At 47.9% G+C, this 22,906-nt stretch overlaps 1 pseudogene; it reads left to right on the forward strand.

Annotated features, from left to right (window-relative positions):
• The first annotated feature begins 15,508 nt into the window (after positions 1 to 15,508).
• On the forward strand, positions 15,509 to 17,653 carry LOC127665658 (polyadenylate-binding protein 4-like; annotated as a pseudogene).
• Positions 17,654 to 22,906: the final 5,253 nt, after the last annotated feature.

Here is a 22,906-nt window from a genome sequence, read left to right on the forward strand (position 1 = left end):
GCCCAGCACAGCTTCCTTCAGCTTCCTGGGCTGCCTGAGCTCTTTGTGATTCTAATGTGCACTGCCTGAGGACTGAGTTCAGGCTCTTTGCCCCTTATCTGACTTTTCCATCTATGTATCTTCAGTGGAAAACTGTTCCCAGTCCCTCCACAGAGCTTCCCACAGGTATCCTCTGGCCTTTCTACCTACTCCACTGTCATCTCTGATCACAATCACAGGTAACTGCGGGTAGACTGTTTCCTCTTTGGCCTGCATGGTGCTGTGAGCGTGAAGAAACTGCCCTCGGCAGGATTCTAGTACCGAGTGTTTGCTTTATTTTTAATTTCAGTGACTAATAAAACTTGTATCACCCTACTTGAGTGATACTTGAACCCTTCTTGAAAAGGGAGTGGGTCCATTCACCTTAAGGTATTTGGAGCTTTTCAAAGTTGCTATCATCCTGTCTTTCTCATGGAGATAAAATGGCTGTAACTCATGTCGTTTATAACCATGTCTGAGGCTGCAACTGTGATCCTATGTGGAACCTGGTAAGGGGGTCAGACCTGGACTAGGAAATCACTGGCCCCAAATTGGATTCTGGAAAACAAAACCTTATTCAAATACTATCTTTCTCAGCAATGAACCAACAGGAAATGGCATAGCAGTCTCCTAGGACCTTTAGAATTTCATGCTTGAAAGCCTCAGGCCTTTACCGTTCCTGATTGGCTGACCCACAAGGTGGGCGGGGTCAGGATTAAACTGCATAAGAGATGCTCTGCTGTGCCCTGACAAAATGTGAGCGTTGATAATCACTGAAAATCACAGAGCCTTTCCAGAGTCTGGGAGGACTGGACTCCCCCAGGGGTGTTATCCCGGAGGGGTGAAAGGAGACCTGTTTCCAAAAGGATATCTGGAGACATTGTTCCTGCCCCGAGGGCTGATTAGTCATGGAGAGACACGGGATACTGCTCATGAGCCCACAATACATGAAATGAATACTCTCCAGCTAAAGATCTAATTTAAAACAGCACTAGACATGGTCGCTAATGTTAACACTAATGTTAACACCGCTAATGTTAACACTTGGGGGCGGGGCTGAGGCAAGAAGACTGCTGGGAGTTTGAGGCCCCTTAGTCCACAGTAGGTTCTATACCAGCCTGGGCTATAGAATGAGGCCCAGTGCCCCCTCCCTCCCATAAACTCACTATCCTAAACTCAAAATATAGTATCTTTAATTGGTTTGTCTTTAACTGCTTGACATCTAGATAGTAGCCTGGTTGTTAATTTGTGAGGAGCCACCTACAGAGTTTAGATTTTCCCCTCAAGGTGAAGGCTCCTGCTCTCCCCTGCCCTGCTGCCGTCTGACCTTATCTTTCTTCCCAGGCTCCGTCCCATTGCTCTGCAGAGACAAATGCTCAAGAGAAACTTTTCTGTGTGTTTTTGAGAGTACTTGTATGTGTGGGTAAGTATGTGTGTAAGCAAGAGGAGAAACAGAAGGAAGATTCCAAGATGCAGAGAAGGATGAGAAGACAGATGAACAAAAAGAAAGGAAGGAAAAAATAAAGACGGGAAATTGATGAAGAGAAGAGGGAAGAAAGAGAAGGAGGAAAGGAGAGAGGGAGCGAGAAGAAGAAAAAGAAAGGGAAGGGAAAACAGAGGGCTGTCGCATGCAATAAAACCCAGTGGCCAAAGCAAGTTGGGGAGGAAAGGGCTTATTTGGCTTCCACGTCCTGATCACACTCCATCATGGAGAGAGCTTAGGGCAGGAACCCAGCAGGCAGAGACCCTGGAGGAACGGTGCTGACCACCTTGTTTCCCATAGTGGCTCAGCCTGCTTTCTTATACAACTCAGAACCCCCTGCCCAGGGGCAGCACCAGTCAGTGGTTGGACCCTTCTCACGACCCCATTCACCAGGAAAGCATCCCACAGGCATGCCCAGAGGCCACCCTGATGGAGACAATTTCTCATGAAGAGTTAGTTCCCTCGTTCCTAGAGATGCTTGTATCGAGTTGACAAAATGAGCAAGCACACTGTCCAGAGGAAAAAAAAAAGTGTATACAGGGTCTACCTGTGTACATGGCCTGAAACTTTCTAAGTAGACCAGGCTCACCTCACAGAGTCCAGCCTGCCTCTCTTCCTCCCAAGCTCTGTGATGAAAGGTGGGTGCCAGCATGCCTGACTCCAACAAAAGTATTTTAAATGCCACATATGTTATGCCAGAGTCTGGAAACTCAGCCATAAAAAAACGTCAAGGCCCCTGTGCCCAGTGGTCCTACCCTCAGCAGACAGACAAGGCAGTAACCGTGCAGCTCGCAGTCAATCAGGATGCTGGAGGGAGCACTGAGGAGAGGAGAGGAGGGAGGGCGTTCTGAGGAGATGGAACTGTTGAAGTGGAAGAGGAGGACATTGTTTCAGGTGAGTGTTCCCGCAGAGACAGTATGTGTGGAGGAGGGGTGGTTCTTTGGAGCTGAAGATGTGAGTGGGCGGCGGAAGGGTCACAATAGAGATGAGATTGGAGGGGACCACTGTGGTCCACCCACATTCCCAGCACGGCATCAGACCTTGATGTTACACGTTACACTTAGTGCCTCAAGGACGCCTGGAGTGGCCTGTGTAACTATCGGTCACCTCTTTCAAGTTCTGCTCTTGGGCTGTTGTCTCAGGGGAGCCCTGTTCCTGCGGGTTGGCTGCTCACACCCTGTCCTGGATGCCTCCTTCGGCTTCATCCCCAGTGAAGGACTCAGCAGGATGAGGAAGGGGCTTAAAGGAGGAGAATAGGGGTTAGGTGAGTGTGGCTAGGCGGTGTGGGGGAAGGTGTCCAGGCGGGCCCTTGCCTGGGCACCTCTGCCCCTGAGGGACCACACACACACAGACATGGTATAGAATAGAGTTTATTCAGAATAGGGGATGGGAGTTAGTGGTAGAGAGAGAGAGGGAGAGAGAGAGAGAGAGAGAGAGAGAGAGAGAGAGGAGAGAGAGAGAGAGGGAGTGGAGGGAGTGGAGGCCGGCCATGACCACGTGGGGGGGGGAAGAGCCCCAGGGGCAGAGAGGTGAGAGAGTATGGGAGAGCAGAGAGCAAAGAGAGAGAGGAGGGGCAAGTAGCCCCTCTTATAGTGGGCCAGATCTCTGGGGCAGGGCATACCTGGCCATTGCCAGGTAGGTGTGGGGTGGAGCTTAGACAAAACCCTAACACCCAGTGTGACAGTTTTAAGAGGCCAGACCTTTAGAAATTGAGTTGGCCATGAGAAAAGAGGGTCCTCTGGGCCCTCTGCCAAGTGTGGACAGAGGGCAAGGGCTTGTCCCTCAGGCGCCATTTTGGAAGCAGAGAGCAGTCCTTGCATAACTTATCTGCAGCACCATGGTCTTCAACTTCTTAACCTACAGATCTGTGAGGGATAAACTACTGTTCTTCATCAGCTACCAGGCCTCAGGCGTTTTGTTACAGTCACGCGAGGCAGTCGAAAGCACCAGTCCTGATCACCTGTTAGAAAATTTAAAATGGGTACGTAGCTGAATGGTAGCCTCGCATGCTTAAAGCTCTGGACTGGAAACCCAGAGTAGCAAAAAAAAAACCTGTAACACTTCAGTCCACTCCCCTGGCGTTTCCCCGGGATCGCTCATCTTTAACGTCAGTTTCTAATAAAGAGTTTGGGGCTGGAGAGATGGCTCCGTGGTTAAGAGCACTGCTCTTCCGAAGGCCCTGAGTTCAAAGCCCAGAGACCACATGGTGGCTCACAACCATCCAGAAAAGACATCTGACTCCCTGTTTTGCCTCTTCTGGAGTGTCTGAAGACAGCTATAGATGTAATACTAAATACTTAGATATAATAATAAATAAATCTTAAAAGAAGTTTGGTGGTCGCTTGTGGAGGAATGAATGAGCACTGGATGTTCTGTCTGTCTGTCGGGTAGATGACTAGACGGACAGATGGAAGAATGGGAGCTAAAGAATGAATATATGGTAGATAGAAGAGAGGTAGGAGGAAGAGGAAGAGTGAGCTAGTAAAAGTGGAAGTGGAATGTCTGGACAGCAAGCAAGGCACCTGGACGGTGAGTCCGTGTCCATCAGGGGTGTGTGGGACTGGCCAGGTGGCCCCATGAAATAAGGTGAAGGGGGGTGACCAGTCTGCTCAATGCCCTAGGCCGTGTTCCTGGAACTGCAGATTAATCCTTTCCATAAGGCAGCAGAGGGGCCAGTGAAGGCCTCCTCTCTTTCCCAGAGCTTCCATTTCCTCCTTAGGAAATGAGAGAGGAAGAACCCACCTGGGAAATCTAAATGGCCTCTCTCCGGAGGCACCAAGGAGGCCCTGCAGTTTCCCAGTGAGTGCGTGCTGAGGTCTATGCAGAGCTGGAGTGATTTGCTAAGAGACAAGATGGAACATAAAAGCCTTGCCCTGTAATCCCCTCCATGCCTCAAGGGATTTAGATAACAAAGAAAGTTTAAAGTGCTTTTCGCCATAAACCTTGAGCTTCTGACTAAACCCTCCTGTTACAGGGGGAGAAAAGTGGTACACCCAGGAAGCTCCTGGCCATGACCAATAGAGGCCAGATTACCTGCTGGAGGCTTGAATTTGAGGGTCTTCTACAATGGAATTATGGGAAGGCTCACCTGTACTGGTTTAACAGGATGGAAACAGTCAAGTATTATCAGTTAAGCCAGTGGGCTGGAGTGGGGGTCGGGGGGTCTACCATGCCTCTGGCTGAGAACTTTACTGAGTAGTCTTTGTTAAGTCCTCACACAGGCAACTGCTTGCTTCTCTTTTGTTTTCTCTTTTTTTTTTCTTTTTTTTTGGTTTTTTGGATTTGGTTTTTTTGAGACAGGATTTCTCTGTGTATCCCTGGCTGTCCTGGAACTCTCTGTAGACCAGGCTGGCCTAGAACTCAGAAATCCACCTGCCTCTGCCTCCCAAGGGCTGGGATTACAGGCATGCACCACCACTGCCCGGCTTCTCTTTTCTTTGAATCTGTTACTTCTTCCGTCAACCCCCAAATAAGCAACTTCTTTTTATCAGCTAAATAAAGGCCACTAAGAGCCAAGCTGAATATATTGTAACACTATCATATTGGAGGAACAGCATTTCAGTCTTCACTGACCTTGACCTACAAAGGATTTCAGAAACACCACTGTTAATTTAGAGACCGTGCCTTTTGCTAGGGTTCCAGTGTGTGAAGTCCTTTGTCATTAGTAGCTGTGAAATCTTGGGAGTCTACCCTTCCGGGAAGAACTGGACCATAAGAACCCTTGAGTGTGCCGATCCAAGGAGGGAGGGCTCACAGATAGCCACAAACTTTCAAAATGTTAAACTTGCATATCCTGTGACTTATAACCTATAAACATAACAATACCTGGATAAAAGGACTTAAAGAGGCCAGGAAGTAGTGGTACATGCCTTTAATTCCAGCTCTAAAGAGGCAAAGGCAGGCAGAGTTCCGAGTTTGAGGCCAGCGTGGTCTACAGAGTGAGTTCCAGGACAGCCAGGGCTATACAGAGAAACCCTGTCTCGAACTGCCCCTCCCCCCCCAAAAGGACTTAAATTTAGAGAAGACAACCTGGGGGGGGGATCTTTTTAACTGATACTTTGTATCAAGTGAAATAGCAAGAACTTGGGATTTTTGAAACATATTGTTCATGTTAGTTCTAAAGGTGTTCTCTCCTGTAAGCATCCTCCTCACACCTGCTCTATCCTGGTGGTTTCAATTCTTCCTCTTGAGAGAGTTTATGGATCATAATTCCTCAGCATGCAAGACCAGTAAATGAGCCGGGCAGTGGTGGCACATGTCTTTAATCCCAGCACTTGGGAGGCAGAGGCAGGCAGATTTCTGAGTTCAAGGCCAGCCTCCTAGTCTACAGAGTGAGTTCCAGGACAGACAGGACTACACAGAGAAACCCTGTCTTAAAACAAAAACAAAAACAAAAAACAAAAACAACAAAACCAAGACCAGTAAATGGGGCCGGACCCATTTTAAGAAGCATTAGAAGAACCACCGTGTCCTGTCTGGTCTCTGTCCTAAGACATGTTCCAGTCCAACTCTGGAAGCATCGGAAGCAAGCTCAAGTAGAAGGCTCTGCAGATGGGTTCCACAAGTCTCTTACTGGGTGCACAGCCCCTCTCCTGGTACTCTTAGCTGACCCAAAAAGAATGAGTCTACTGTCCTTGCAGACTGGTGACTGTATTCCAATGTCACCAGGAAGACCTCGTCAGGACCTGGCTTCATGGAAGAGTAGTTCCAACTCATACTCAGGAGGTCGTATTGAAAGGATAGAAAATAATACAGCCTAACTCTAATGACCCCAAGAAATCAGTAGTTTAAAATGCTATCTCGCTTTGTTAGAAACTAGGTAAAAGGTCACATTCCAGAGCCCGCCCTTTGTTTAGACCTAGCAGAAAGGCCTTGAATAGATGATCCTGGCCCCATAGGGTAACTGGAAATGGGCTAAGCTTATCTTGCTTCTGTAAACTTACGCCATTACCCCTAAGCAGGAGTTCACGCAGCTGTAGACATTATAGGAAACTAATTGGTTCACTGAGCCTGGGCTTCCGATAATTTAAACTGATTGGCCTAAAAACTATGGAGTGGTACAAATCAATTGGCTCGCATTTCGCGGGCTCTCCATGCTAAGAAATGATTGGTTTGTGATTCATGGGCTCTGTCGTAAACTTATAAAAGCTGTCGCAATTTGGCACTCGGGGTCCATAGTCCTCTAACCCTGCGTGGTGCACGGCTATGGAACCCAGAATTCTGGAATAAAGAAATTCTCATGCTATTGCATCGAGACTGTTTCTCGAGAGTGATTTGGGTGTCGCCTTCCGGGGTGTGGGGTGCTAGGGCACCCTCGGTTTTTGGGGTCTTACAGTATGTCTGGGTAGATTCACTCTGGGTTCTAGTGTCACATAAAGGAATCCACAGAACAGTTGTATTTATAAAAAGGTAAAGAGATATAAGAAGTGTTTTACTTTCCATGAGGTTGTGGAGTGGGGGGTGGGAGAGGGGGGTGGAGAAAGGAAGAGCCCAAGAGGGCAAGAGAACAAGAGAGAGAAGAGAGAGAGGCAAGAGAGGGGGGAGGCGGCAAGCAGCCCCTTTTATAGTGGGTGAGGCCTACCTGGCTGTTGCCAGGTAACTGTGGGGTAGAGTTTAGACAGAATGCTAACAGCAGTCACCCCAACTATTCGCCCAAGTAGGCTAGCCTAATGTTTTTGTTTTTCTCACATATGTATACTCCCATGCGTAAAGATGTTTGTCCCAACTCTGATCAGTGTGACCCTCTGGAATAGGCACTTAGACACAGACACTGACCATCCCCCACACATTTGAGCCGGCAAGGCAGCTAAACGCAGGCCCAAAGGCTGGCACCCCAGCTTTTATTTTGTGACTATGCTGTGTTGAAGGCACAGAAATAAGTTACTGCTCTTAATCTTTTCTTTTGAGTCACCATGCCTTCTAGAAAGAGCAAGCCTTAGCAAGACAGGTCCCACATCCCCAGTCCCTCATGAGAACGATTATTGTGAGGAAGAGGCTATAATAACATCAGAGATTAACAGACAGATGAAGACCAACCACGTATGCAGGGACAACATCTTGGTTTTTTGTTTTGTTTTGTTTTTTTGTTTTATTTTGTTTTTTTCGAGACAGGGTTTCTCTGTATAGCCCTGGCTGTTGTGGAATTCACTCTGTATACCAGGCTGGCCTCAAACTCAGTAATCTGCCTGCAGAGACAACATCTTGAAGGAGAGGCGCTTTGAAGTTCGCCTAATACCAGACCCGAGGACAGACTTGTCCAAATGAAGTCACTGGACTGTCATTTTCTCTTTTGAAGGCGGCCATGCAAAATACGTGTCCCCGTTCTGCTTTTCGTCATTATCTGACTCTTTACCGGACATGGGGACGAGTAGCTGACTCCAGCCCTTGGAGGCTGCTGGATTCCTGGCCTTTGCCTTTAAATCTCTGGTAAAAGGGCTGAGGAAATAGATCAGCAAGTGAAGTGTTTGGTTTGCAAACAGAAGACCTGAGTTCAGTCCCCAGGACCCACATAAAAAGTTGTGCCTAGGGCTGGGGAGCCTGGTGAGTAGGTAAGAGAGAGCGCTTGCTCCCCAGCACCTGTGTGGAAAAGCCAGGGGACTGTGACCCAGCCCCGGAGCTGTGGGGGCAGGGAGGGAGTGGTGGAGACGGAAGATGGCAGGGGTTTACTGAGCCATAAGTCCAGCCAAAATCTATAAGCTCCAGGTTCACTGAGAGACCTTGTCTCATTAAGACAGCGTGTGATAGAGCGGGACACACTTCTCTGGGCTCTGCATGCATGCGCACACATGCTCATCATACACTCATGCTTACACAGCTAGACAGAGTAACACGTGCCTGTTTGTAATCCCATCACTGGTAAGGCGGAGACAAGCAGGATTAGGGCTCTCTGGCCAACCTCGCTACTCTGTGAGCTCCGGATCAGCATGAGACCCTGTCTCAAAAAAATAGGATGGATGCACCCGAGCAACAACTTCCAAGGTGCACCTTTGTCCTCCACATGCAGCCATGAACACACACACACACACACATACACACACACAGAGCAAAACGCTTCAGGTAATACTAAGGTACACTGGGAAACCCACCCTTTCACTTGCCCCTGACTCCTGCCGCTTACTGAAGGGTTTGATGGAACTATCTGGGCTCCCTCTCAAATAACTCATTATTTGCTGTAAGTGCAAATGAGGCGATTTCTATACATTTCCCTTTCAACTTTAGAACAAACACCTCCCATTCTCACGGGGCCCGGTTGGCCCTGAGCTCCGGGGCTTAGGCAATCCCCCAGTCTCAGCCTCCTGAGAGTATGAGATTACAGGCTTGTGCCTTGGCCCACTTTGCTGAGTCTTGTCTAATTGACTCTTTCCCCTTGAGTACAGATCTCTCAGACTGCTAGCTTCCACTGCTTCTCACATTTTCTTTTAAGAGATTCTCTAGAGTGTTTTCTAAACGGACGGACGTTTCTTTTTAAAAGACTACTTTTTAATGGGTCCATTAAATATGCTAATAATCAGGACTGCATTTTGAAAAGGAAGCCTCTCCTGACTATCTAATCTAGCAGGGCTCCGCCACCCTCTCACCCTGCCTCACTTTAAATTTTACATCACCCCACTTGTTTGTTTACTCTTTATTATTTTAAGGTGTGTGTGCATATGTGTGTACGTGTGCACATGTGTGTGCATGCACTTGAGCGCCTGTGACGGACAGAGGTGTCAGGTCCTCCTGCAAGAGCAGTGTGTGGTCTTAACCAGTGAGCCCCAATTCTGCTTGCATTTCTGGGTTTACTCACCCACAGACTTGGGTTTTATTTTTATTGTTGTTGTGTTTTGTTTTGTTTTTTTGTTTTTTAACCTGTTCTACCCCTTCAGACTATGAGCTGCATTCAGGGAAAAGCCATGGCTGCTCTGTGGTGCCCACAGCACATAACAGAGTGCATGTCCTTGGACAAACGTTGTTAAACCAGTGGATACATGCAGTAGAATATTCGTGATCAGTGGTGCATTGCGGAGGCCTTGCCTAATTTTAACTGAAAAGCAAGCAGTAGAAAGATGGGATGAGGTGAGATAAGATAAGATAAGATAAGATAAGATAAGATAAGATAAGATAAGATAAGTTGGGAGAGCAGAGTAGGAAGGAGCCTACGGGAGAGCTAGCCAAACGCATCCTCTACGATAGACATGACTGCCCACAGCGGGCCAGGGTGGTCTACATCTAGAGCAGCTTCAGGCCACTGTTTCATGCCACCAAAGCAGATCAGCAGCCCGATGACAAAGTCTGCCTTGTCCACAGGTCCACCTAGCAAAGCCACTACCGTAGGCATCCAGTGCTGCTTAATGACTGCATCCAGGAATACCTAGATACGCTGGACCAACTGCGAGGATTACAACTCACCTAACCATCCCCTAGGTGGGAGCTCCGGGAGGGTGTCTGGGTTTCTGCTGCATTCCCAGGACAGAGGTGCATGGTGCCTGGTGCAAGCGGGTGTTTAATGCGACTTTCATAGGATAAACATCGATGGATCGTGTTAAAAGCCAGGGAAACCTAAATGAGATCCTTAGGAGACAGAACGAAAATGTTTCGTTTGTGTGGTATCTCGGGAATGGAGTCAGGAGCAGTTTTATACATTTAACACAAAGGGCTCTGCTGGCCAATCTTGATTCTGAGTTGCCTGGCCTCGGAGTGCCTAGGGCACTCTCTGGTGCCCCATTGGGGCATTTCCAGAGATCAGGGAATGACGGTCCCGGCCTAGTGGAAGGTTTAATCCCCTGTTCAAGCCAAAGCTTAAATATACTATTGGGAGGGTAGCAGAACTGTGGAGGGCAGAGCCTGGTTGTAGGAGGTAGGTCTCTAAGAGTGCTTTGGGGGACCAAATCTTACCCTGGCCATTTCTAGTGGTTTTCTGGTTCTGGCTCGTTGTGGCGCGAGATGCTCCACCACCTCCTTACAGCCATTCTGAAAACTGTGAACAAGATGTATCTTTCCTCTCTACAGTTATCTCTGGAAGATGCTATATGATTACATGCTATATGATATACACGCTATATGATATACACAGGGCTATAGAGTGGAACAAAAGCAAAACCACATTTCCTCCTCTCATAAGATAATTGACGCAGCAAACATTGTTGGGAACACAGTCTCTCAGCTCACAAATCACAGGAACACCAATCTCAGTCGGCAGGGAATAGTTTATTGAGCATACGCCTCAGGACTGGTCGACCCATGACCCAGAACTGAACCAGGACCCCAAGTTAAGATCCTACAGGGTTTTTAAGCCTCAAATCCACAAACACCTGCGCCAAGTTATTTCACCAATCAGGATTTAGGGATAGAGGATTTCCTTAGCATGTCTTTTCCTTTTCCCATTGGCTGGGGTATTCAACTGTGGCAGGAGACTTGCCTTATCTAATATTCATGTCCTAACTTGTCTACCAGGATGGGACTTGTCTAATAATATTTATGTTTTAACTTGCCAACCAGGGTGCTAGTTACCCATGTACAAGTCTTTTTCTGACAACTAGGATGTGAGTCCCCAGGGAGATCTTGGGAACTTAAACCTTACTAGACCACTACTCAGAATGGAAGTCTTATTCCAAATAGTTTCTTAAATTGGTGCAGGTGTGTCTCTTATATTGAGGTCCATCTCAGGAGCAGCTTATAAAGGCAAATACTGTAGAAGCTTATACATAGGAGTAAGAAGTGCTGTTGGGTGGTTGGTTCGGGTCCAAGCTTGTTGTAGATAACTATGTAAAACAATTCTACTGATTTCTATCATGATTGGTTTCCAAGGGCACAGAATATAACAGAATATGTAATCAATCTTGGCATTAGAAAGCTTCCTAGTAACAAAGAAACTTATCAGAAAGTTTCCTTTTATGGCAAGCTAGCCCAGTAACTGTTACCTAGGTCTTAAGAGTAATAAATCAATTACAGAGAAGCTTAGCTATTGAGAGGAGTGTTTTTCAGCCATAACTCGGAGCTAGGGGAACAAGAGGGGAGAGCAGGGTTAAAGTAGAAACCACAGAACAAAGTAGCTCTTTAGAGGGCATTGACTGCTGGGACATTTGGATGGACCAGGCACTCCAGAGCCAGGAGACCATGAAAGCCAGACTGTGGTGAGAAGGCGCATGTCCTGGAACTCGGTCTCTCGGCTTAGACAGCTCAGTTCTCCCACGTCTCATTCTGTTTCTCGAAGGAACGCAATGAAATTATAGCATTCCTTGCTCAGTATTTTTCTACCTACTTGCCTTAGTTAGAGTCACTATTGCTGAAATGAAACACCACGACCAAAAAGGAGAAAAGGGTTTATTTGGCTTACACTCCCATATCTCTGTTTTTCGCCAAAGGAAGTCAAGACAGGAACTCAAACAGGGTGAGGACCTGGAGGCAGGAGCTGATTCAGAGGCCACAGAGGGGTACTGCTTACCGGTTTGTTTCCTCAGGGCTTACTCAGCCTGCTTTCTTATAGAACCCAGGAGCACCAGCCCAGGGATGGCCCCACCCATAATCCCCCACTGATCACTAATTATGAAAATATCCTACAGCCAGATCTAATGAAGGCATTTTTTCAGTTTAGCTTCCTTCTTCTCAGATGACTCTTAACTTCTGTCAAGTTGACAGAAAACTAGCCAGGACATTAACCCACCCCACCATCATTTTAGGCATAGCCACTGGATTTCTTTAAATGTAATGGTGAATTTTGGAAAATTCAATGCAATAACCAATTCGGGACAGTAGGTGAGAGGGCACAGAGGAGCCAGTAACGGTTGAGCAAGGGCACAAAGTCACAGTTAGGAGGAATCAGTTTATATGATGCAGCCCAGAACAGTGACAACAATAAGTAATAATGTAATTTATACTTCAAAATTGCCAAAAGACCAGGTTTTAAATGTTTTATCACAAAATAATAATTACATCGTGGTAATGGATTTGTTAACTAGCCTAATTTAATCGTCTCACATCATAAACATATATATCAAAATACTATGTTGTACTCAATAAACATATACAAATGATTTGGTAATTTAAAATAAAATTCTAAAAACTTTGAATTCATCTAATTAAGAAGAACCAATTGCAGCATAGTCTTCCTTGGCCAGACTCTAATCTCTAACAACCATTAAATGAACTCAAAAGAAGAGGTTCCCTTTCGAAATATGATTGGATTTTACAGGCCTTGGGCCCAGGCCATACAGAATTGGGTTGGATTAAGGTTAGGGTTAGAGTTAGGCTCATCAGATGAATCAGGCCACTTGGATCAGGTAATTATGCCGTTCGATAGAATCATGGGGTGTTTTTCAGTTATAACCTGGGCTGAGTTCCAGGCAAGCCCTGGAGAACAAACAACACATAGATGAAATTCTTCTTGTATCAAAACAAGCTGTGAGGATGGGATGCAGTTGGAGGTGACTGTTCTTTGTCTGCGCCTGGGTTACCATAGTTCACTAGGAATTGTTTGGACTCTAAAATGACTCCAAATCCTGCCCTGGGAGAGCACGCTTCTTGGCTTCTTTGAATTTCATAACCACATGCTGGGCAGCACAGCTTGTACTGTTCCCATCAGAGCACAGAAGATAACCTGTGGTTATCCTTTCCTGATTCAGGGTGAACAGCCTCATCTAAAGACAGCCCCTGATGCCCTGCATCCAGTATATGGTCCCTGCCCCTGATGTCCTGCATCCAGTATATGATCCCTGCCCCTGATGTCCTGCATGTGTCTTGATGGTCCCTCTGCGTCTTGAGACTGATGACCTGTAGTGACAGCTGTACCCAGAGACTCCTTTCCCACCCTCCTTCCTCGCTGCACTCACTGGCTCCGTCACTCCTTCCCTGTGGTGAGGACACACAGGGAGAAGAAGTGGCAACCTGTGAGTCCTGCTGCTCCCCAGGAGGCCCAAGGGCCTGGTGGAAACTGGAAGTGTGCCAGGCAGGGAGCAGCCAGGGGTCTCCTGGCACTGACCGATGTCAGCTGAGCTGTGTGGGACTCAAGGGGTTTAATGATCCCCAAGCTGGTAGAACCCTCCTCCTTAAGCTTCCTTTCTCATACCTGCCTTGGTTGGTCCTGTCCTCCCCTCCTGTGGTAGGAACCATGTTCTACTATACCCCAGGATGCCAACATGGAAGGAGACTGCAATCGGTACGGAAGAGAGCATTGCCCAGGCCAGAGGCGAGATGGTGACAATGCTTGGCTGAGACACACTGTGTCTTGGTTCACAGCTCTGCATGCTTCTCCAAGTCCTAAAAGAAAGATGCTTTAGCTGAGCAGATGGGAAAATACTTCAGCTGTATTATTTAGAGTTACTATTGCGGTGATGAAGCACTATGACCAATAAACACCTTGGGGAGGGGAAAAGGTTTGTTTGGCTTACATTTTTATATCACTGTTCATCATCAAAGGAAGTCAGGACAAGAACCAAGGGGCAGGAGCTGATGCAGAGGCCATGGAGGGGAGCTGCTTACTGGCTTGCGCAGCCTGCTTTCCTATAGTACCCAGGACCTCGAGCCCAGAAATGGCATCATCCACAATGGGCTGGACCTTCTCCTATCAATCACTAATTAAAATAATGCCAGATGGGGCAGGACCCTTAGAGTTCTGTAGGCAAAGATGCAGGAGTAGGAAAGGGAGAGTTGCCTTGATGGGGGATGAGGAGACAGGCAGAACCGAAATGCAGGAGTAAAGGGAACGCGGCACCCAGAAGTGTCTTGGGCAGCAAAAACTAATGGGCTTCACAGAAAGTGACAGGGCAGCAAAGGCAGCTTTAGAAAGCAGCTTTTGATCCAGGGATACCGGAAGGAAGGCCATGCTAGCCACCGGAAGCTTAGAAGTGTCCAACACCTGAGCTAGTAAGGCACATTAAAAATAAGCTAATGTGTGTGTGTGTGTGTGTGTGTGTGTGTGTCTTTCATTTGCTCATCCAAAAATAGCTCTTGCGACCCACCAGGAGCCAAAGCAGTGTAGCAAAAACTCCAATTACAAATATCTACACAAGTCATTGAGCATAGAGAGGCTGAGCTGTGCCTGGGCAGAACAATCACCCCCATGTTCTATGTTTAATATGAAAAGATGCTCAGTAGGGTATCAAAAGAGACATTTATACACCAACTCAGCCACAAAAATCTTTGATCTACAATGTTACCTTGCCTGAAAAAACATGCTTGACTCCATCTGGAATGAACTACAGTCCAGAAATGGAGGGCTCACCTGTGATCCAGATCGTGAGGCTGGAAGACACAGGCTTCGGACCTGGATCTTGACATGGAGATATTGAGACTTATTGGCCATTGATAGCTTAGCCCAGGCAAGGGAGTACACACCTTTAATACCGGGAGACTGAGGCAAGCAGATCTGAGTTCAAGGTCAGCCTGAGATGAAGCAAGTTTTAGATCCAGGCATGGTTGTAAACCCCTTTAATCTGGGCCACACCTTCTGCTGGAGGCCTACATGAGGACAGCGGAGGAAGGAAGATTCACTCTTAGAGTGTCTGCACTTACTTGCCAGCAAGACTGTTGGAAGTTCCTTCTACAGAAGACCAGCTTACTTTCTCTCCCACCTGGGTCGCAGCCGTCACTGTGAGTTTGGGCTCAGCAAGCCTGAAGCAAAAAAGAGAAAAAGCTTAAAAAAAATTACAAAAAAGCCTCAAAAATCTTTAGAAAGAAAGAAAGAGAGAGAGAGAGAGAGAGAGAGAGAGAGAGAGAGAGAGAAAGAAAGAAAGAAAGAAAGAAAGAAAAAAAGAAAGAAAGAAAGAAAGAAAGAAAGAAAGAAAGAAAGAAAGAAGAGGGGAAAAAAGAAAAAGAAGAAAATGAGAACAAGCCAGTGACTTGTTCTGGAGCCTGGGGGGGAGGGGAGGGGAAGGGAGAGGGGGGGACGTGACTTTCACAGCTTCTGGCCTGCCTGTCCTTCAGCGTCTGTCTGGTCTGTTTGTCGTTTGTCTGTCAGGTGGTGAGTTGTCCCCCTCGGCCTGGCCTGCCTCTGCATGCCTCCTGGCCCTATACCCCAGCTGGCCGTACCACATGTCTGGTGTGGGAAATGTCTTTATCAAGAACCTGGACAAATCTATAGACCACAAGGCACTGTGCGGGGCTTTCTCTGCCTTTGGGAACAACACCCTGTCCTGTAAGGTGGTTTGTGATGAGAACGGCTCTAAGGGCTGTGCCTTTGTCCACTTTGAGACCCAGGAGGCCACCGACAAGGCCATGGAGAAGCTGACTGGCAAGCTCCTCAGTGACCGTAAAGTGATCGTGGGCAGAGTCAAGTCTCGCCAAGAGCGGGAAGCTGAGCTTGGCACCAAGGCCAAGGAATTCACCAATGCTTACATCAAAAACTTAGGAGAAGAGGTGGATGATGGGAACCTGAAAGAGCTCTTCAGCCAGTTTGGTAAGACCCTAAGTGTCAAGGTGATGAGAGACTCCAGTGGGAAGTCCAAAGGCTTTGGCTTTGTAAGTTACGAGAAACACGAGGACACCAACAAGGCTGTGGAAGAAATGAATGGAAAAGAAATGCGTGGGAAAGCCATCTTCATAGGCCTCGCACAGAACAAAGTAGACCATCAGGCTGAATTAAAATGGAAATTTGAGCAGTGGAAGCGGGAGAGGATTAATCAGTACCGGGGAGTGAATCTCTACATTAAGAACTTGGATGACACCTTGATGATAAGAAATTGAGGAAAGAGTTTTCTCCTTTTGCATCAATCACCAGTGCGAAGGTGATGCTGAGAGACCCCAACTCAAAATGTTTAAACCCCTAGCAATTAGCCTAGACACAGTGCAACTTAGAAAACCGTCAACCTTAAGATAGCACTGCCCCCCCCACTCCAAGGACTAGCACTCCCCCCACCCCCACCCCCGGACTAGCGCTCCATCCCTGCTCAAAGTAACTGTGTTTGCCCAAGATAACCTGTAACCTTCCGCTGAGCCATGAATGCCGCTGATCTCCCCATTCCTTATGACATAGATCACAGCCTGAGCATCCCCTCCCCTTTTTCTTTATGGTCTTCTTCTTTAAAAAACCCCCAACTGCAGCTGCGAGAGGTCGAACTCCTCTGCCCCTTTGCAGGATACGAGTGCAGCCCTGGTGCACCCAAGAAATAAACCTCATGTGTTTGCATCAAGAATGATCTCTCATGAATTTTCTGGGGCATCGTCCTATCCCGACTTGAGTGAGGATTTCCTGGGATTCAGGAGTCTTTCAATGCTAGCAGAAGGAAAAAGCAAAGGGTTTGGCTTTGTCTGTTTCTCCTCTCCTGAAGAGGCAACCAGAGCTGTCTCAGAAATGAAGGGACACATTGTGGGCTCCACGCCACTGGCCCAGCGGAAAGAGCAGAAGGCTCACCTGACTAACCAGTATATACAGCATGTGGCTGGGATGAGAGCACTCCCTGCCAACACCATCTTAAATCAGTTCCAGCCTGCAGCTGGTGGCTACTTTGTGCCTGCAGTTCCGCAGGCTCAGGGAAGACCTCCATATTTCACCCCTAACCAGTTAGCACAGATGAGGCCTAATCCATGCTGGCATCAAGGCGGGAGACTTCAAGGCTTCCAAGGAATGCCAAGGGCACTGCGGCAGTCTGGGCCTAGTCCAGCTCTTGGACATCTGGCTCCAAATGATAATGCTCCGGCCGGTCGTGTGGTCTTCCTACTACCACTCAGAGAGTCGGGTCTGTGTGCTGGGACTGCTTGGCTATGGACTTTGGCGGGGTTGGTGGCGCCCAGCAAGGGCTGATTGACAGTTGCCAGTCTAGAGGCATCTCAAACCTGGCACCTCCTGCTACAGCTGCTGCCACTGCTCCCAGGGCTGTGGCTCCAAACAAGTATGCCTCTAGCGTCCGCAGTCCTCACTCTGCCGTTCAGCTGCTGCAGGCCCTCCAGCCTGAAGTCCATGTCCAGGGTCAGGAGCCCCTGACTGCCTCCATTTTGGCCGCAGTGCCCCCCAGGAACAGAAGCAGAGGTGGGCGAGCATTTGTTCCCACTTATCCAAACAATGCATTCAAACCTAGCAGGAAAAAGTATGGGGATGCTGCTGGAACTCCACAACTCTGAGCTGCTGGACTCCCCCAGTCCCTCCGTTCCAAGGTGGATGAAGCTGTGACAGTCCTGCAGGCTCATCCTGCCAAAAGAGAAGCTGCCCGGGTGGGCACTGTTGCTGCTGCTATGTCTTAGACCAGAAAAAAAAGACTCAAAAGCCAAAGCATCCCTTATGGCATCCAGCTAAGCTCCGAAGACGGCCTAGTTTGTCTGCGGACTCTACACCAAGAAGCAAGTTGCAAATTCAATTTTGTATCAAAAGGTCAATTATGAAGCACCTAGAAGTTTTCAATTATAAGAATATATTCGGGCTAGAGCGATGGCTCAGTGGTTAAGGGCATTGACTGTTCTTCTGAGGGTCCTGAGCTCAAATCCCAGCAACCACATGGTGGCTCACAACCATCTGTAATGACACCCTCTTCTGGAGTGTCTGAAGACAGCAACAGTGTACTGACATATAATAAATAAATAAATCTTAAAAAAAAAAAAAGAAAGAAAGAAAGATATATTCTTTGGGTTCTGTTGTGGCCCAGATGATAACTTTTTTTTCTATTGTGGGTTCTGTTCCCCCTTCATCCCAGAAATTGGTTTTGACATACCCAAGACTTAAGTTTCTCAAAAAAGGAAATAAAATCTCAAAAAAAAAAAAAAAAGACAATGCCTTATAAGTGTGCCTTTAGCTGGATCTTAGGGAGACACTTTCTTAGCTGTGACTTCCTCCTCTCAGATGACGCTAGCTTGTGTCAAGTTGACATTAAACTAGCCATCACACCAACCCTCAGTATAAATAATGACTTGTCAAAGTACAACAAATAAAATAAGGCAAAGCAGGTTGGAACCTAATCGTCTGTGTCTTGCAGAGCTCACCAACGACATCGTCTGTGTAGGGTCTGACTCCCCGTGGGCAACTTCTATTCATTTCTACCGCTTTTCCTTCCTCTGCTGCCCACCCAGCGACCATTCATCACAACGCTGTTTGTCTTTGACCCTGCTGTGTACCACTGTGAAGTCACAGATGCTGAGAAAGGAGTCCTTCAGGGTGTTCAGTCAGCTCTCCGGGTGCCCAGAAGGCTGTATGTGTTGGAGGCAGAGTAAGCAGTTGGTTGGGAAAGTCTCCTAGAATTCAACCCACAGCCATGTCTGCAGATCTGCCTGGGGCAGGGAGACCTGGAAGTCATCGATTTGACTGTCAGCAGGGAAGCCCTGCAATTCAAGCTGGGGTGTTCATGGCGCCTGTTGAATCCATTCATTCAACATGGTAGCTTCTACCCAGGGCTCCTACGCCAGCCCGAGTCCCTCAGCTCCTCAGGCAGAGTTTCAAGTCCATGATCCCGTGTTTATCTCTGAGCGTCCCAGGACACCTGAAGGGCCATTTACCTCCCAGTCCTTGTCCTAGGCCACGTGATCCTGGCCCATCATCTCTCGGGTTCCAGGTAGTGTCTCTTTGGCCCCTCTAATGTAAGCCATTGGTCTGCCCACCGTTGAAATGTCCCTGGTTGAAGCAGCTGTGCTGAGACAAAGCTTTCTTTCAAAAGCTGAATTTGTTTGCTTCCGTGAATTAATTCTTGTTATTTCTGTGTCTCCACCCATAATGACATGACCACCTGCGAGGGAGGGGTGGTGGATTGTGGGGTGAAGGGTGGGGGGTGACAGGTGGAGGGTGGATGGAAGAAGCAAGGCAGGAAGCAGCCAACAACCAGGGGGTGGAGAGCAAAGAACAAGTTAGTTAGTTAGTTAGTTAGTTAGTTAGTTAGTTTCAGCTCAAAGCTAGGTATTTTTATTTATTTTTTTTACTGGATATTTTCTTTATTTACATTTCAAATATTTTCCCTTTTCCAGGTCTCCCCTTTGGAAAGCCCCTATCCATCCCCCCTCCCCCTGCCTCTATGAGGGTGCTCCCCCACCCACCCACCCCTGTCCTCCCGCCCTGGCATCCCCTACACTGGGGCATCAAACACCCTCAGGCCCAAGGGCCTCTCCTCCCACTGATGTCCACAAGGCCATCCTCTGCCACATATGCAGCCAGCGCCATGGGTCCCTCCATGTGTACTCTTTGGTTGGTGATTCAGTCCCCAGGAGCTCTGAGGGTCTGGCCTGTTAGCACTGTTGCTCCCTCCACGGGCTGCAAACCCCCTCAACTCCTTCAGTCCCTTCTCCAACTCATCAGGGACCCCCCCCCCCCAGCTCAGTCCAATGGTTGGCTTTGAGCTTCTGCCTCTGTCTTTGTCAGGCTCTGGCAGAGCCTCTCAGGAGACAGCCATGTCAGGTTTCCCTCAGCAAGCACTTCCCAGCATCCACAATAATGTCTGAATTTGGTGGCTGTACAGAACAGACTCTTGGGAGACAGGATTCAGTTCCTTTTAATGGGGGTTGGGAGCAGAACACAGCCTACTTAAACCTTTGAGGGGTGGGACTAGAGTACGGGTGGGGGGGATGCCTCATTACCATGAGGAAGAATTCCAGGTGCTGCTGCCTGTGACCTTATAAGGGGAAAAGAAGTTTAACCTGGCCACTGGGCTACATGACCTCCTCCTTGGGGCAAAGGTGGGGGCATGGGTCTATGTGCACCAGGACACAAAGGTCCAGGGCAGAGGGGAAGCGACCCTTCTCCTGCCAATCTCAGGATGAGGTGTCTGGGATTTGGACACACCTTGATCTTACTCTTGCCCCAGACCTACCCCCGCACTCCCCCCCCCAACCCCCACGGCTCCATAGCTCTCCTGACTTCTAGTCATAGCAAAACAGTCCAATTCAATGAAACACAATATATCAGCGAAAAAGAACATTGGTCATTACAAAGGGAAATGTAGGTAAGTTGTGTGTGCTTAAAACCAAATATACCCAAATTAGAAGGCCTTTGACCCACCTGAGGTAAGACGGTTTTATGTTTTGCTCTGTTTTTCCTGGAGACCAAGACTCACCAATGGGCCCTGGTCACCGGGACACTGTGTGACTGAGGTGTGATGAGACAGCAGAACTCTCTCTTGGTGGGCTGGGGTCAGATGCACAATTGCTTACTCTTCAGGATTCTGCTTGAACAGTGGCCACGTCATCTGGTATAAGAGTTATTTGGCAACCAGATGAAAAGGATCATTACTTATGCTGAAGGCAAGAAACAAGGGTGGCTCTTCAAAGGGAGAAGCCAGAGCGGCGCAGCTCGCCCTCCTGGTGTCTCGCACATGACTGACTCTTAGGGGACGGTCCTGTTAAAGTAGCCATCGATGCTGGAAAGAGGCCCGGTGGGAGATGAGACGGGGACACCTGGGGGAACCCAAGAAGGTCTCAAAATCCTTGGCTCATCAGAGAAGTTACTATCCAAGACTCAGGTCAGACTCCATTCCCTGCCAGGACTGTGACATTTGGTACCAGTTTTGTGACACTGGTACCTGTCCAGCTCACACCCAGCAAGATGGTGGCCTGAACTGAAGCAATTGCCACCAGGAAAGCAGAGTGGAGGAAATAGAAATTTAGGAGCCTTGATAAACGGATATGGATTCCGATGGCGTGCTGATGTCGAGGTGGTGAGCATACCCAGGGACCACACCCTCATCTCAGGGATGCTGCAAGAAGCCCTGATCCTTGCCAGCATCAGAGCACCTTCTTGACTGAAGCCAGCCTCTGTTCCCGTCCCCTCTCATTCTCATTAAAGTAGGGCAGCTCCACCTCCATCTTTCCCTGACTGTCACACTGGTCCCCACAGAACAGTTGGGAATAAACACATCCTCGCTAGAACCATGTAGGGAAAGCCCTGAAAGCCATCATTTTGTAGACAGAATGTTTCTTTGTCTGACCCAAAACAGACAGCTCTTCGGGGGACATAAAGACAGCCTGAATCACAGACAAACAGCCACCGTGGGAGTGTGATGGCTGTAGTAGCAGGCAGGGCTGTGGCTACTAAGACTCTAATCCGTGTGGTTCTGACTGTGACATCATGTGGTTATTTTTTCCCTAAAACAGAATGAATGGACTTCCACATGTCAGGTTCATGGGTAACCCCATTCTTCCTCAGATATACACAAACAGATTTTTCTGGGTCTGCTTTGGGACCTGGAGAACTGACTGAGTCTGACCTCATTTCTGATTCTTTGTCTTGCACATATCTTCATGCCCTTCATGTTTACTCCACATTTACCGACCTCCTGCACTGCGAAAGACCATGTGTTGGAAGTTCCGGGGAGAAGGCAGAAAGGACGTCCCCAGGGCAAGAGAAACTCACTGTGTCACATTGGACAAGGCAGCCAACAGCCTCTATGAGCCTGTTCTCTCTTCCACAGCTGGTGACATAACTGACCCAACATAGTCCCCAACACCTTAACGGAAATAATGCATAGAAAGTGCATACCTCCGTGGTAGCCAGGACCCAGCAGCTGGCTCGTCAGTCAATCGGAGATGCTGTAACCAGCGTGATATGGCTAAGTTCTGTATTCAGCAGCTCTGGCAGGCTAAAACAGAGGAGATACACATCAAGGCTTCCCACAGCCAGCTTCAGGATGCTGATTTGAGCTTTAAGATTTAAACAGAGGAAGTACTGGGGTAGGGTGTGACCTCACCTATCTTTCTTATGGCTTTGGTGCTGCATGGTGGTCCCATCTCTAATCCCTTCACCACATAAGGAGACCCATCTGGTCAGGAAGTGCACTTTGTCTTTATTCTAATGCAATCTCCAAGGTCATCTGCTCTAGGATGAAGCCTTTCCATCATAGAGGGAGGAAACCTTCCTGCCTGGGGGGCCTGGTTTTTCCTTGTGGATTCAAGTGGCAAGTCCGAACTTTTGGACAAAGGCATGTTCCACACTCAAAAGAACTTGGGTTTAAAAAAAAGGTTGAGTTTCTAAGGTATGATGGGGCGAACATCATAGATTGTCAAGTCAGCCAGGACCCTAAAGATCCTCTGGCAGAGTTCCTAGGCTTTCTGTACCATGGACCCGGTTGGCATCAGTGATAATGATGATGACTACAACAATACAGGATCAAAACTATAGCCCTACCCAATTTCCTGTGGGAAATTTCCAGATTATAAATACACAATAATAAAATCTTTCCCAGAAATCTTAAGAACATCTCTTGGGTCCCCCAGATAAAAAGATGCCAGAACAAGCAGTCTCCTTATTCCTGGACATATCAGGAGACAGCTGGTTTATTGTTTTAGAAAGTTCAGAAAAACAAAACTGCACTCCCACCTGACGAAGGCTCCTGCACGGCCAAAGCCTTCAAGGTTTCCATGTGGGATGGTGTGCGGTAACCCACCGTGAAGTTGTGTTTATGCAGGAAGTGATCTTGCTTCACAGAGGATTGCAAAACAAATAAGTACGAGTTCCCAGAAAACATCTGGAAAAACTCAGAGCCGTAGTAACAGAACCGAGGATTCAGCCAGTGCACCAGTAGCTCC

The sequence above is a fragment of the Apodemus sylvaticus genome, chromosome 15, assembly GCF_947179515.1.
Source record: "Apodemus sylvaticus chromosome 15, mApoSyl1.1, whole genome shotgun sequence".
In the NCBI taxonomy this organism is placed as follows: Eukaryota; Metazoa; Chordata; class Mammalia; order Rodentia; family Muridae; genus Apodemus; species Apodemus sylvaticus.